Here is a 17,180-nt window from a genome sequence, read left to right as displayed (position 1 = left end):
ATTATTTTTATTTTGAAAATTTTGCATTATTTTAGGTTTTTCATATTGAAATTGATGATAAGTTTACTGGTAATTTCAATAATAGATTAACCATTTCACTTAGATTTCTTATTAAATTCATTCGATTGCTGCCAATACTGCTAAATTGTTTAGTATTTAACCCTGTGAAGTTAATATTTGTCTTTGTTTTGTCTTTTTCTTGAAGTAATGCAGAAGAAGAATAGTTTCGAGAATGAAAATCGCAACGCGGAAATAACTATCGCAACGAGAGAATCGCAACTCGAAATGAAAATCGCAACGAGATAATTGCAACGTGAAACCAAAATCGCATTGCGATTTTCATTTCGCGTTGCGATTTTCATTTCGCGTTGCGATTCTCTCGTTGCGATAGTCATTTCGCGTTGCAATTCTCTCGTTGCGATAGTCATTTCCGCGTTGCGATTTTCATTATCTCGTTGCGATTTTCATTTCAACCAAAAGACAAAACAGTGTTGCAAATTTTAGTTTCAAGAATAAACTACTATTTATGTTTATTGTTTTTGGTATATCTTCACAGTATAGCTTCATTGACATTAAGGAATAAAGTTAGCCTAGCCACTACAATTGCTTCGAAGCTTTCACCTGCACAAAGAAAATTATTTGAGGAAACCTGCTTCGGGCCATGGCTGAGAGTACAGCATCCGGGTGGAGATGCTAATTTGACCCATTTGTGGCTTCAGACCATGACTAGCGATCTGCCCGACAGTATACAACGTGGTGAGGAAGAGATATGGTTTCATTTTCCACCGACGTATACTTGTTTTGGGCGGAAGGAGTTCTGCTTAATCACTGGTCTACGATTTGGACACGATGATGTAGGCCGATACACTTGTCATATCACCCGCCCATCATGGTTACCCAAGGTTTTTCCTGATGAGTCAATAGAGAAGCCGAACTTACACGTCGACGACCTGAAGAAATTGTTTAATAAGAAAAATGGTTTTACTCGGATGAATGACGTCGATGTTGTCCGAGTATGCCTTCTACTACTTTTGTATGCCGGCTTTTTAGGCAGAGAGGCCAGACAACCTATTCCTCAGGAGCTAATATTATTGGTAGAGGACCTAAATACATGGAATCTGTTTCCGTGGGGTTCGTATATATGGAAAGCTAACTGGACTAAGTTGTCGTCTGCCTTTGATGACCACAAAAGTTTACGGGGCGATGGCTCGAAATACACTTTGTCAGGCTTTGTTTGGGCCTTTAAGGTAAGATTTTCTATATAATGTTTTCAAAATTATAATTAATTATTTAACAATTACTAATGTTTGTTATTATATTGTTTGTAGATTTGGATATTTGAGGCTTTCCCCAGCATGCGGACATATGCATTAAAAACCTCAAATGATATTCCTAGGGCTATTTCCTGGAAGAGGAAACGTCTGTTGGATTGGGAAGACTTAATACCATATACGACAATAAATAATGTAAGTTAACACAAATATTATCATATATAAACAAGTTATTAATAGTAGACGTTTAACTTTGTTTGAGTTTTTATATTTTTAGGAGGCCAACATTCCATTAATGAGACTGACACCCACGGAGGCTGAGCTTGCCACTGATTGGTGGCAAGCTAGTCAACATTTTCTTGATGGCACGAATGAAGAGCAGCCTCCACTTCCTCCACTTCGAGAGCCATCACCTCACCCAGAGCCATCACCTGATCGACCCGACTATACACCTCTACAACGAGAGCCATCACCTATCCCGTCACATCATCGAGCCTCTTCTCCACCATTACCTCATGATAGGCGACCGGCAAAGATGCCACGACTTCTATCTCCCTGTTCTCCACCTCTACCTCCACGTGATGAGTCAAGGGAGTTACGTGATGAGGTCAATGCCTTGCGTGAGGAGATCGGTACTCTACGCGATAATGATGGTGCATGGCGTGTGGAGGTGTCTACTTTACGTGGTGAGGTTGACGCTCTACGTGAGATGGTAGTGTCTTTGTAGAATGAGGTTCATACTCTACGCAACGAGGTAAGTTTAAGATTTTCCATATTTAACTTGATGATAAATTTAATCGTAATTTCACTTAAATTAACCATTTCACTTAGATTGCTTAGTAAATTTATTCGGTTGCTGCCAATACTGCTAAACTATTTATTAACACTGTGAAGTTAGTATTTGTCTTTTTGTTTTGTTTTTTGGTTGAAGTAAATTTATTCGGTTGCTGCCAATTCTGCTAAACTGTGTATTCTTTAATAATGTGAAGTTAGTATTTGTCTTTGTTTTGTCTTTTGGTTGAAAGTTTGAAATATATTTGTCTTTGTTTTCACTGTTTAAATATCATGTCTGTTTATTTATTGATATTTGTATTTAATTATTTAGCGGATCGATAAGGTGGATGCTTTACGTCGGGTTTTTCTTGCACGACAGAGTTCACGCATCAGACGGCGTGCACGTGCTATTAAGTCTCCGTACACCCCAATAGTGCGAAGACACCGTAAGAAGAAGCCCGACTCGCATGTCATCCCTCAAGAGTCCACTCCTATCATTGAAGAGGCCCCTATCATTCCTCGAGAGTCCCCTCCCACCGTTCAAGAGGCCACTGTCATCGTTGAAGAGGTCCCTCCCACCATTCAGGAGCCCGATTCACATAGCGTCATATGTAGGATTCTTGAGAAACCCTCTGACGTGCTGGACATGATGGATTCAAGTTGGCTCTCGTATGAGTTACCGGCCAGTACCATACCGGTATCTGAAGTGGATAGGAAACAACTACCGGACACAATTCTAGATAACACCCTTTGGGCTAAGACCGCAGTTGATTTTTATCTACATTTGCGGAGCCAGGGGTGTTTCACTGACATATGCAAGCTCAACGATGATATCTATTTGTTTCTTGATCGGTCTTGGTGGGGCGTATTATTAGGGGTCGAAGACAATGGCTATTTCGATGGAGGGGTAAGTCTTATATTTTTCTTATATTTTAATTTGATTATTTTTTTTAAAATTTATGTAAGTTACTAATATATGTCTTTTTTTGTAAAACAGCATATCAATGCGTGGGTGTCACGTCTTCTAATAATTAGGAAACTTAAGGAAAATAAAAGAAATACACGTTATACAATTATGCCGACGTCTTTTAACGCCGTTCACTTTAAGAATCAACGAGATGAATCATTTGCGTTGGGCAATGGACAAGCTAAACTTTATCCTGCATGGTGGGAGGTCGATAAGGTTAGTATTTATTTTAGATTGAGTTTAAAGGTATTCATAAATAAGTGCGCAAATGAATGAATTATTACTTATGATTGTAGGTGTTTATCCCTATTTTGGAACGTAAATATTGGTTTCTCGTCGAGCTTCAGATCCCATCCCTTAAGGCAATAGTATATGACAACATGATAAATTACATATCATTGTCTGATTTAAGAGATATTATTAAGGGATGAAGCTCTCATTTGGCTAAATTCTTGGATGCGATAAATTATTGGACTCGTTCTGGAAACAAGAAGCCAAAGAAGCTCAATATTATAGTTAGCAGAGACGAGACCGCACCACAACAAACGAAAGGACCCAGAGGGGATTGTGGTCCTCTCGTATGCTTGGCGTTGGAGCGTTTGATCACAAGAAGTATAAAGTATCTACCTCCCACCGATAGAGATAGAGCTGCAGTAGGCTTGTGGTTTCGGCATTATATGGCTATATCGATATATACGAGACACTGCCTACCTGCATCCGCGTTATAAAAATGTCCATAAACAATTGGTATGTTTATAGGCTTGTGGTTTGAAAATGTTTGGTTAAGTACCTAGAATTCAATAATTTGTTGTTTGTAGGTTTTAGATGTGTAGAAAGTGTTGTTTGAGTAAATGTTTGGTTTATGCAGGTTAATCTCAGAAGTGAGCTGCGTGAAAATGATGTATGGCTGCAAAAGTTGATTCAATAGTAGATGAGGAAATAAGAATTATTGCTTATTTTTTTATTGTTTAATTGATTTGTAAAAGTTGATTTGTTTAATTGATGTTAACATAATTCTTATTTGTGCTTGTTTAATTGATTGAAATGTAATGGTTGATTTCAATCTGCACTATATTGAAGGCAAAAATGACTATCGCAATGCGAAATGAAAATCGCAACGAGAGAATCGCAACGCGAAACTAAAATCGCAACGCGGAACTAAATTCGCGTTGTGATTTTCATTTCGCTTTGCGATTCCCTCGTTGTGATTTTCATTTCACGTTGCGATTCTCTCGTTGCGATTTTCATTTCGCATTGCGATTCTCTCATTACGATTTTCATTTCGCATTGCGATAGTAATTTCCGCGTTGCGATAGACATTAAGATGATTGCGAACGTCATTTCCGTGTTGCGATAGTCAAATGATTGCCTAATAAGTGATAACAACTGAACAGATCATAGCAATTTTCAAACTCAAGTTACTAATACATGCCTAACTGAAAATGTTAAAAGTTCACACATAAAATCTACATAATACAACGTTTGCATTTAAAAATCACCTAAGTTAACAGTCCCAAAAGGTGAAGCCAGTTGTGATTGGGATTTTAAAGATGATTGCGATTTTGATTGCCTTTTTCTTGACACCATATGAGCTTTGGATTTTGATGAGGATCCATATTTTGGTAGAGGAAAAGATGATTGTGATGGCACTGGTGATCCACATGTCAACCTTGTATGACCACTTTCCTTGCACCGACTACATGCCGATCTCTTTTTCTCTTCACCCTTAGACGGTATACGATCGTGACTTTTTGGTCGGCCAGGTAGCCTTATGTCCATGGCTGGTGGCAAAACTGTTTGTAAGTCATCTGGTATGTCCCACTCAGAAGGATGTGGAATAGGGTAGATAATTTCGGCATAAGTCTGTCGATATACTTCTGTAGTGTAGCAATCCATAACGTATGTGCTTGAATCATCTTGGTTTAGATGAAGAGCAACTTTTATAACATGGTCACACGGATAACCAGATGTTTGCCATTTCATACAACTACACGTCCTTGCATTTAGATCGACAAGCCCATTTAAGTTATTATCCAGTACTTCAAACAAAGTGTTTGAACATGGTTCAACTCTCCATGACGTTGACTTCACAACACGTTTCGTTATCTTTTTTCAGTCCATGGTGTAACACGATGTTCCAATGTTCCTGTAAATTTAAATAAATAATACTTAGTAAAATATATGATAAGTTACGAATTCAAAGAAATAATACCTGCATGGTTTCTTTTCTTGTAGTACCACTGTTGAATAGAGGCTCGAAAAAACTCCATTAACATAGTAATGGGTAATTTCCGGGAATGACAACTTAGAGCGTTGATTGATTCTGCACTATTAGACGTCATGAAACCATATCTTGCTCCAAGTTGATGTACTCTTGACCATCTTTCAAACCCGACATCTTCTAGTGTTTGAGAACACTGAGGCAAAACACATCTTAAACAGTTTATATGCTTATTGAAATCCACTTCCCGATAAGCTTTTACAGCCTTCCAGTATGTCCATTTGTGCTTTTTTATACCAACAGACCTTGATTTTAGATTTCTATACAAATGAACACCACAAAGTCCATGAAAAGCATCTGGGAAACACCTTCTAACAGCGTTGTCAATTGAGTTTACCCTATCGGATATGATTGTCAGATTGCTAATAGGACCTATACAATCCCTAATATGCCCCATAAACCATGTCCATGAATCAGAGGTTTTAGATTTGCCAACCCCGTAAGCTATTGGCAATATCCCATTATTAGCATCCATGGCTACTGCTAATAAGTTTACTCCAAGGTATCGACCTTTCAAATGTGCTCTGTCAACTATAATAACTGGGAGCATGCAAGTAATAAACGAATGAATCTACAAAAAAATATACACAAGAAATATAATCATTTAAATGTGAAATGCATGTAACTAACAAAAATGAGTCAACATAATTATATTTATTTACTAACCGCAACACCAATGGCGATAAACAGCAACTCAAAGCGTCCATCTCTATCTGTTTTGATATGAGTTACCGACCCAGGATTTTTCAGCTTTAAATTGTGACAATAAGCCGGCAGTTGGGAAAACGATGCTTCTGGCGACCCCCTCAACAATTCCAAGGCATAACATTTGGCTCTCCAAGCTTGAGAATATGATATACTAATCTTGAACCGAGCATTCATGTCAGTCATAATTTCATGTCCCCGATATACCCTGTCATTCAAAAACATTAACTTAGCCAGAAAACCACCTAACACCTTTTTGTTTGCCTGTCTATGGTGAGGAAAAACTTGGGTTCTTGAACATGTATGTTTATCAATAAAAGTCCTAACTTGAAACATTTCGCAATCTTTTATCCTCTTTGCAATCATACGCCACGTACAGTTTTTGTCAATCATACACCTTGTTTCGAAATGATCTTTGCTTGATTTGTTAACTTTTAGTTGATAGCCATCTTCCACACATTTCGTATACAAAGCTATCTTCAAGTTTTCCTTTGTATCAAAACAATCATCTTTCTTGATACGAATAACTTTTGTGTAACAATCAACTGCTTTCTTTACCAACTCTTCTTCCGGTATCTGAAGTAATTCTGGCATATTCAAGTTATACTCCCGTGGAATTTTCTTTTCTTCGGGGACTTTTTCTTCTTCTTTTTCTTCTTCAGGATTATATGAATTACAGAATGGATGTTCAACATGTTCATTCATAGTCGTAACTTCCTCCTCATTATCATCAACAATATCTTCCTCGGCAATGGTTGTTTCATCATCAAAATTCGGGTATTGACCAATATCAAAATCATTACACGCAGGGTCTCTTTCTTCTTCTGAAACATCATCAAAATCCGAGTATTGACCAATATCAAAGTCCGGGTATTGACCAAGATCAAATTTCGAATACTGACTAGTACTCACAATTTTTTCTGTTGTCTCATCATCGTCTAATTGGTCAATACGAAAACCGGAATTTGGTGCTGAAAGTTGATTGGGATTTGGATTAGAGAAAGGTTGTGGGTTTTGAGAAAAACTTAGTTGATTACTACCCGCTACTGACCCAACAATACTACTTCTAGGTTCAACAACATACAATGTAACATCATCACTTGAAACACTAATGTAAGTAATGAATCGTTCAACATATTCATTGTCGGTTAACAAATAAACTTTACCATTTCTCTGATAAGATAGCCTAAATCCACTTAGGGGCTCTAAATTCAATTTCTTTGAAACACGTAACATTAGAGTTTCATAAGTTAACTTTTTTAATGACAGTTTTAGTTGAAGATTCATGGGTAAAGGCATATATTGTAAAACACCATGAACATTCTCCCATGACCCTCCAAAACACAAATCTATCCAAACATGATCAACATTAGATGATTTCATGGTTGTAAATTAATTTACTAAACAAACGAGCTGCAAAACTAAGACCTGTTGCCGGATGAGGAAGGATGTATGAACGGATGTCGCCGGAGAGAGTGATAGATGGAGATGGAATGAGTTGCGATTTAGGGATTTAGGTTATGAGTTGTTGTTGCTACGTAGATATATACACAAAAAATTTGTGTTGTGAAACTAAAACGTGTTGCGAACTTTGAAAATCGCATTGCGATTCTGTATTATCTGGTTGCAATATTCAGAATCTCGTTGCGAAAGTCAGAATCGCGTTGCGAAAGTCAGAATCGCGTTGCGAAAGTCAGTATCGCGTTGCGAAAGTAAGTATCGCGTTGCGATTTTCCCAATTCGCAATGCGAATAAGTAAATCGCAATGCGAATTTGGAAAATCGCAATGCGATACTGACTTTCGCAACGCGATTCTGACTTTCGCAACGCGATTCTGACTTTCGCAACGAGATTCTGAAAATCGCAATCATCTTCAAAATCCCAATCACAACCGGCTTCACCTTTTGGGATTGTTAACTTAGGTGATTTTTAAATGCAAACGTTGTATTATATGTATTTTATGTGTGCACTTTTAACATTTGCAGTTAGGCATGTATTAGTAACTTGAGTTTGAACATTGCTATGATCTGTTCAGTTGTTATCACTTATTAGACATTCATTTGACTATCGCAACGGGGAAATCACAACGCGAAAATGATTATCGCAACGCGTAAATGGCTATCGCAACACGAAAATGGCTATCGCAACGAGAAAATCGCAATGCGAAATGAAAAGCGCATTGCGATTTTATCGTTGCGATAGCCATTTCGCATTGCGATTTTCATTTCGCATTGTGATTCTCTCGTTGCGATAGTCAGTTTCGTGTTGCGATAGTCTGTTTTGCCTTCAACATAATGCAGATTGAAAATCAACAAATCAACTATTACATTTCAATCAATTAAACAAGCACAAATAAGAATTATGTACACATCAATTAAACAAATCAACATTTACAAATCATTTTTTACAAATCAATTAAACAATCAAAAAATAATAATAATTCTTATTTCCTCATCAATTATTGAATCAATGAATCAACTTTTGCACCCATACATCCGTTTCACGCAGCTCACTTAAGGATTAACCTGCAGAAACCAAACATTTGCTCAAACAAGACTTCCTACACATCTAAAACCTACAAACAACAAATTATTGAATTCTAGGTACTTAACCAAACATTTTCAAACCAAAAGGAGTATATATGTTAACAAAACTTGCATTTGACTTACCAATTAACAATGGATACTTTCATAACGCGGATGCAGGTAGGCAGCGTCTCGAATATATCGCTCTAGCCATATAATGCCGAAACCACAAGCCTACTGCAGCTCTATCTCTATCGGTGAGAGGTAGAAACTCTGTGTTTCCCGTCGTCAAACGCGCCAAGCACATGCATACGAGAGGACCACAATCCCCTCTGGCTCCCGATGATTGTTGTGGTGCGGTCTCGTCTCTGACAACTGTGACATTGAACTTCTTTGGCTTCTTGTGTCCAGAATGAGTCCAATAATTAATCCCATCCAAGAATTTAGCCAAATGAGAGCTCCATCCCTTGATAATATCTCTCAAATCAGACAGTGATATGTAATTTATCATGCTGTCATATACTATTATCTTCAGGGATGGGAGCTGAAGTTGGACGAGAAGCCAATGACGACGTTCCAAAATAGGGATAAACACCTACAATCATAAGTAATAATTCATTTATTTGCGCACTTATTTATGAACACATTTAAAAAATTTAAAAAATAAACACTAACCTTATCGACCTCCCACCATGCAGGATAAAGTTTAGCTTGTCCATTGCCCAACGAAAATGATTCATCTCGTTGATTCTTCAAGTGAACTGCGTGAAAAGCCGCCGGCATTATTGTATATCGCTAATTTTTTTTTATTTTTCCTAAGCTTCCTTATTATTAGAAGACGTGACACCCACGCATTGATATGCTGTTTTACAAAAAAAAAGACATATATTAGTGAATTACATTAATTTTTAAAAAAATTAATCAAAATCATATATAAGACAAATATAAGACTTACCTCCCCATCGAAATAGCCACTGTCTTCAACCCCTAATAACACACCCCACCAAGACCGATTAAGCAAAAAATACATCTCATCGTTGAGTTTGCTTATGTCAGTGTAACACCCTTGGCTCCACTCATGTAGATAAAAATCAACTGCGGTCTTAGCACAAAGGGTATTATCCAGAATTGTTTCCGGTAGTTGTCTCATCTCCACTTCAGATACCGGAAGGGTACTAGCCGGTAACTCATACGAGAGCCAACTCTCATCCATCATGTTCGGCAACGGTGGGGGTTTCTCAATAATTCGATATATTACCCCATTTGAATCGGGCTCTGGAATGGTGAGAGGGATCTCTTCAACGATGACAGTGGCCTCTTGAACGGTGGGGGGGACTCTTGAGGGATGATAGGGGCCTCTTGAACGATTGGAGGGGACTCTTGAGGGATGACAGGTGAGTCGGGCTTCTTCTTGCGGAGTCTTTGCACCATTGGGGTGAACGGAGACGTAATAGCACGTGCACGCCATCTGATGCGTGAACTCCGTCGTGCAAGGAAAACCCGACGTAAAGCATCCACCTTATCGGGCCGCTAAAAAAAAATTAATACATAAATCAGTAAATAAACAGAAATGATATTAAACAAAGACAAATATGTTTCAAACTTGCATTGTATTCACCCAAGTCATTATTCTATCATAGTTCACAAAATGCATCAGATAACATTCCAGAAGTAAGCACTTAAATAAACATTTAAAAGGACAACATATATAAACATTCCAGAAGAAGAATAGTTTACTTTCGCAACACGAAACTTACTTTCGCAACGCGAAAATGACTATCGCAACACGGAAATGGCTATCGCAACGCGGAAATGGCTATCGCAATGCGAAATAAAAATCGCAACGACAAAATCGCAACGCGAAACACAAATCGCATTGCCATTTTCATTTCACGTTGCGATTTTGTCGTTGCGATTTTCATTTCGCATTGCGATTTTGTCGTTGCGATTTTCATTTCGCATTGCGATAGCCATTTCCGCGTTGCGATAGTCATTTTCGTGTTGCGAAAGTAAACTATTCTTCTTCTGCAAATTGAAACTTGAATGGATTTCATTACTTCAACCAAAAGACAAAAACAAAACCAAAAACAAATACTAACAAAAACAGTTTAGCAGTATTGGCAGCAACTGAATGAAATTATTAAGCAATCTAAGTGAAATGGTTAATCTAAGTGAAATTACGAGTAAATTTATCATCAAGTTAAATATGAAAAATCTTAAACTTACCTCATTGCGTAGAGTATGAACCTCATTCTGCAACGATGCTACCATCTCACGTAGAGCGGCTACCTCACCGCGTAAAGTAACACCTCAACACGCCATGCACCATAAAGTACCGACCTCCTCACGCAAGGCATTGACCTCATCACGTAACTCCCCTAACTCATCCCGTGGAGGTGGAGGTGGAGAACAGGGAGATAAACGTCGTGGTATCTTTGCCGGTCGCCTATCTTGCGGTGATGGTGGAGAAGAGGCTCGATGATGTGACAGAATAGGTGATGGCTGTCGTTGTGGAAATGTATAGTCGGGTCGATCAGGTGATGGCTCTGGGTGAGGTGATGGCTCCCGAAGTGGAGGCTGCTCATCATCCGTGCCATCAAAAAAACGCTTACTAGCTTGCCACCAATCAGTGGCAAGCTCAGCTTCCGTGGGTGTCAGCCTCTGTAATGGAGTGTTGGCCTCCTAACAATATAAAAGCTCAAACAAAGTTAAACGTGTACTAGTAATAACTTGTTTATAAACATATGGTAGTATTTATGTTAACTTACATTATTTATTGTCGTATACTGTAGTAAATCTTCCCATTGCAAGGTTCGTTTCCTCTTCCAGGAAATAGCCCTGGAATATCATTTGAAGTTTTTATTGCATATGTCTTCATGGCGGGAAAAGCCTCAAATATCCAAATCTACAAACAATATAATAACAAACATTAGTAATTGTTAAATAATTACTTATAATTTTGGAAACATTATATAAAAATTTTTACCTTAAAGGCCAAAATAAAGCCTGTCAAAGTGTATTTGGAACCATCGCCAGGCAAACTTTTTCGATCATCCAAGGCAGACGATAACTTATTCCATGTAGCTTTCCATAAATACGAGCCCCACGGAAATAGGTTCCACGCATTTAGGTCTTCTACCAATTTGATTAGATCATTCAGAATAGGTTGTCTGGCCTCTTTGCCTAAAAAGCCGGCATGCAAAAGTATTAGAAGGCATACTCGGACAATATCGACGTCATCCATCTGAGTAAAACCATCTTTCTTATTCAATAATCTCGTCAGGTCTTCCATGTGTAGATTTGACCTCTCCAGCTCAGGAAAAACCCGGGATAACCATGATGGGCGGGTAATGTGTCTAGTGTACCGACCTACATCATCGTGTCCGAAGCGTAGACCGGTGATTAAGCAAAACTCCTCCCTCCCAAAACACGTATACGCCGGTGGAAAATCAAACCATATCTCTTCATCACGACGTTGTATAGTATCTGGTAGATCGCTAGTCATGGTTTGAAGAAACAGGTGTGTCAACATCGCATCTCCACCGGGATGTTGCACTTTCTGCCATGGCCCGAAGCAAGTATCCTCAAACATTTTTCTTTGTGCAGGTGAAAGCTTCGACGCAATTATTTTGGCCAGGCTGACTTTATTTCTTAAGGTCAATTGAGCCTAATAAAAGTTTTACAAAAACAATAAACATACTAAGTTAGATATACCAAAAACTACACTGTGAAGATATACTAAAAACAATAATAAACATAAAGAGTAGTAGTTTATTCTTCAAACTTAAATTTGCAACACTGTGAATTTCTTATTTGTCTTTGTTTTTTGGTTGAAGTAATGCAATTCATTCAAGTTTCAATTTGCAGAAGAAGAATAGTTTCTGAAAATGAAAATCGCAACACGAAAATGACAATCGCAACGCGAATTTGACTATCGCAACGAGAGAATAAAATCGCGTTGCGATTTTGTCGTTGTGATTTTCATTTCGCGTTGCGATTCTCGGTTGATTTAATAAGCAATCTAAGTGAAATGGTTAATCTATTATTGAAATTACCAGTAAACTTATCATCAATTTCAATATGAAAAACCTAATAATAATGCAAAAATTTCAAAAAGAAAATAATTAAAAAAACTAACCCTCGGTGGTTGATTTGGTTGATTTTCCATTTCTGATTGTGAGGGTGGCTCTGAGAGATGGAGATAGACGGATTTCGCCGGAGATGGGGACGGATTTCGTCGGAGATGGGTGAGAGAGTGAGAGATAGAGATGTGACTGAGTTGTGATTTTAGGTTTTAGGTTATGAGTTGCGATTACGAGATATACTGTGGACGGTTCAGTGTTCCAATATATTAATATTCGTGTTTGGAATTTGAAAATAAAATACTCTTTGCGATACTAATGGTGCTTTGAAAATCGCATTGCGATTATGTATTATCTCGTTGCGAAAGTCAGTATTGCGTTGCGAAATTAAGTATCGCGTTGCGAAAGTCAGTATCGCGTTGCGATTTTTTATTATCGCGTTGCGATAGTTAGTATCGCGTTGCGATTTTCCAAATTCGCATTGCGATTTACTTATTTGCATTGCGAATTGGGAAAATCGCAACGTGAAATTAGAAAATCGCATTGCGATAGTCATAATCGCGTTGCGAATCTGGAAACTGATTTGCGATAATGGAGATCGCGTTGCGAATTAGCGATCGCATTGCGATTTTGTTGGTCATTTTGACAAATCCGAAAAAAGTTGATTAAAATCGTATATTATATGAGATTTTTGGTCACTGGGATTATTTTCTCTTATAAAAAGGATATATAGGATTTATTTAAAAATATATCATATGTCGTAGTATAACTTTTATTTTCATCTATAACTTTAAAAAATATCCAATTCAAAGAATTGTTTTTAATTTCTTAATAGAATATTTATTTTAGAATATCTATATTTAAATTTAAATAATTTGATTTACAATCAAGATTACGAACTCAAATTTTTCAGATATATAATTTGACGAAATTATTTTTTTGATTATTAGATAGATAAACCCTGTGGGCCGTGAAAAATATAATAACATTATTTAGTAATTTCATTTGTTTATAGGATAAATTACACGTTTGGTATCTAAATTATCGATTTTGATCTGTTTTAGTAATTAATTTTTTTATTTTTTTTTCAAAAACTTACTTAACTTTTAAATTTTGTTTTATTTTAGTACCTCACCATTAAAAATTTAACGGACAGACTGACATAATATAATTCCGATGGAAGGATGATCATCACAAACGATAGACCACGAGAGAATGATGATTCAACCAACATAGTCAAGTTTCAGGCCCATCGAACGGTGGACCATGGAGATCGAATGATGAAAAAATTGAAGAGTCCATCGTCGATTTAAGAAGATTGCGATATTTTCCGGTGAAATAGAAATTGGAATCGTGTTGAGGGATAGAAATAATACGGACTGAAAAGTTTAGGATTCATCGACCGACGAATGTGATGACCGACGACTATAGATAAAACGACCAACAAGTCTGTCTGTTAAGTTTTTAACTGTATGTAAGGTATTAAAATGAAACAAAAACATGTAATCACCATTTTTATCCCAAAAATATTTACTATATTATTATTATTATTATTATAATAAGTACAAAAAAGGGTCAGACAAAAAAAAGGGACTAAAATCCCTTAGGTGGCGTTTGGTTCGCTGGAATGTTTTTTTGAGGGAATTGGAATCTATGAAGGAATTGAAATCTGTCAGGAATTGGAATCCAATTCCATATTCTGTTTGGTTTGAAGGAAATTGAATTGGAATCCAATTCCCCAATTCCATATTCTGTTTGGTTCGTAGACATGTCAGATGAATTTGATTTCAGTAATGTAAAATGACAAGATTTCCCTTCTTGTTTTTTTGCTTAATTTTAGATTGTTTTATAAATTACATGTAGCAATATATTATAAAAATTTAAAAAAAATTAAATTTTAATTTTATTGATTGATTATTCATTTCAATAAATTATAAAAATCATGCTAATAAATATCATAAGTTAAAATTATCCCAATTAGGGATGGCCATGGGTCGGGTTGGGTCGGGTTTTTGGTCCACCCGACCCAACCCGAGAATAAGGGAACCTTCATCCGAGACCCAACCCGACCAAAACAAAGTTTCACCCGACCCGACCCGAATATATGAATTAGAAACCCGACCCGAAATAATAAAAAATTATTTTTATTCAATAAAAACAGTAACTTAATTGGAATATATATATATATATATATATAAAGGGGTATTATTGTAATTATTCCTAAATATATAAGGTAAAATTATATATTTTTTGGGTTGGGTCAGGTATTTTTCACCCTAAACCCGACCCGACCAAAATAAAGTTTCACCCGAACCAACCCGAATATATGAATTAGAAATCCGACCCGACCCGAAATAGTAAAAAATTATTTTTATTCAATAAAAACAGTGACTTAATTGACAAAAGTTATATATAGAGGGGTATTATTGTAATTATTCCTAAATATATAAGGTAAAATTATATATATTTTCGAGTCGGGTATTTTTCACCCTAAACCCGAACTCGACCCGACCCGACAAAAATAAAGTTTCACCCGACCCAACCCGACCCGACCCGAAATAATAAAAAATATTTTTATTCAATATATGAATAAGTTACCAAAAGATTGATGATTGTAGTATGGTCAAATTTCAGTTCCCTCCAACAAGGGAATTGAATTCCATCCATTCTTAGATGGAATTCACTTTCCCTCATGGAAAATTAAAGTCATGAGGGATTCCAATTCCCTTAGAAAACTTGAACCAAACATGAGAAAGTGGTAGAATTGAATTCCAATTCCCCCTAATTCCAAGGATTCATGCCAACCAAATGCTACCTTAATATCTGAGGTATTCAATGCCCCAACTGTTGCCACCATCGCCTGCCATCTATAGCTGCTGCCAAGCCTATCTGATCAGCAACAAACGCTCCAACCATCACCAAGCTTCACACCATCTTTTCTTGATATAATCTGTAAAGAAAAAGATTTTTTAGGGAGGAGGAAGCTTTTCCATTTTATTTTTATTTTTTTATAATTTAAAGGGGTTCTATAAAATCCTCTCTGAAATGCATATAGAGGGATCTCTCCCTCCATTCGAAAGCAATAGAAAACAAGACTCTTCTACTTTTTCTATTCGAAACAACCACAAGCAGCACACAACATTTTCAGAAGGTATTTCTTTGTTTCATTATTTCAACATTCCGATTGTTTTACTTTCATATTCAAACACAAAAAAAGAAAAAAGAAAAATGAGTGCTTTTGTACCTTATCGGAGCAGTCTGAACCCAACGGAGGGGGTTTCTTCGGCTTAACCTTGCCATCCGGGATCTCACCGGAGGTTAAAGAAACCAAAGGGTCAGGGAAGCTTTTGGGTTTTTTGGGGCACCGTTTTTTGAATTTAGCCTCGGATCTAAGTTTATAAGAGGAAAACGAAGAGTTTAGGTCATTTAGGGGTGACTATTGGCTTCGCAGACCACCGTGGGCGATGGCTGATCGGGCGGTTCTTTAGGTTTTAGGATGTGGTATCGTATGGCGAGGATGAGAGGAGAAAGAGAGAGACGAAAAAGAAAACAAAGGACGAGAGTGTTTTTATTAGAGTTGGGGTTACAAATGAGCAAATATAAAAAAACCTTAAATACTAAGAGTTTAAGACTTAATTGCTATCAAGTCCCCAAACATTTGTCAGATATTTACATTATAATCCTTAATTTCAAGTTCATTTTATTTATTTCGAATTTGATGGCCTTATTGCACGAATTACCCTTTTGTTTTCCATGCTTTGAATTACTAGTTAAAAATGAAAAACCACATTATAGTCCCTCATATTTACCTGTAATTTTACATTTTCATCCCAATATGAGTTTTATTAATTATTTTAATTTGGATGAATTATTGTATATTAATTTTAATTTAGTCACGTCTTTCATTAATTCGAAATACCTTTCTATTAGGGCCTATATTTTTAGGTTTAATTATTTAGGTTAATATTAGAGCATATATTTTTAGGTTTAATCATTTAGGTCATTTAAAATTCAAAATTTGACACTTTAAGTTAGAGAAAAGTCTTAATTAATCCACTTAGTATTACTATGTTCAATAATGAATTGTTTGATTGCATTTTAATTTCAAAAGTAGGGCAATGTTCATTTATTAGTGAGCTAATAGTGTATCATTTGCATAAATGCCTGGGGTGACCAAAGATAATTCTCGAAGTAAATCAACATCATTTAAAAAAAAAAGAGCATGCATCATGATTTCTTAATCTTCAAGGCAATGTTTATTAATTGAGATCAATAACGAAGCTTTTCGCATAAATACTTGAGGGTGATCATTATTGGTCTTGGAAAATCAACATCATTTTCCAAGTTTGCATGCATAATAATTTTCAAATTAAATAAAAACATCGAACTCAAAATTCTCAATTTTTAAATATAGGTTAATCGATTAGATACTAATTTTGGGCATTGTGAGGTGCTAATCTTTCCCCATGCATAACTTCCAAACGCAATTTCAAATAAAATTTGGTATTTTTGATAAAATAAAAATATTTTATTAAAATTACCTGAAATGGTTTGTGATGACTATCAATATTTCAC

Source organism: Hibiscus syriacus, unplaced genomic scaffold, assembly GCF_006381635.1.
Source record: "Hibiscus syriacus cultivar Baekdansim isolate YM2019G1 unplaced genomic scaffold, ASM638163v2 tig00110057_pilon, whole genome shotgun sequence".
Classification (NCBI taxonomy): domain Eukaryota; kingdom Viridiplantae; phylum Streptophyta; class Magnoliopsida; order Malvales; family Malvaceae; genus Hibiscus; species Hibiscus syriacus.
Note: the sequence above shows the minus strand (reverse complement) of the source record.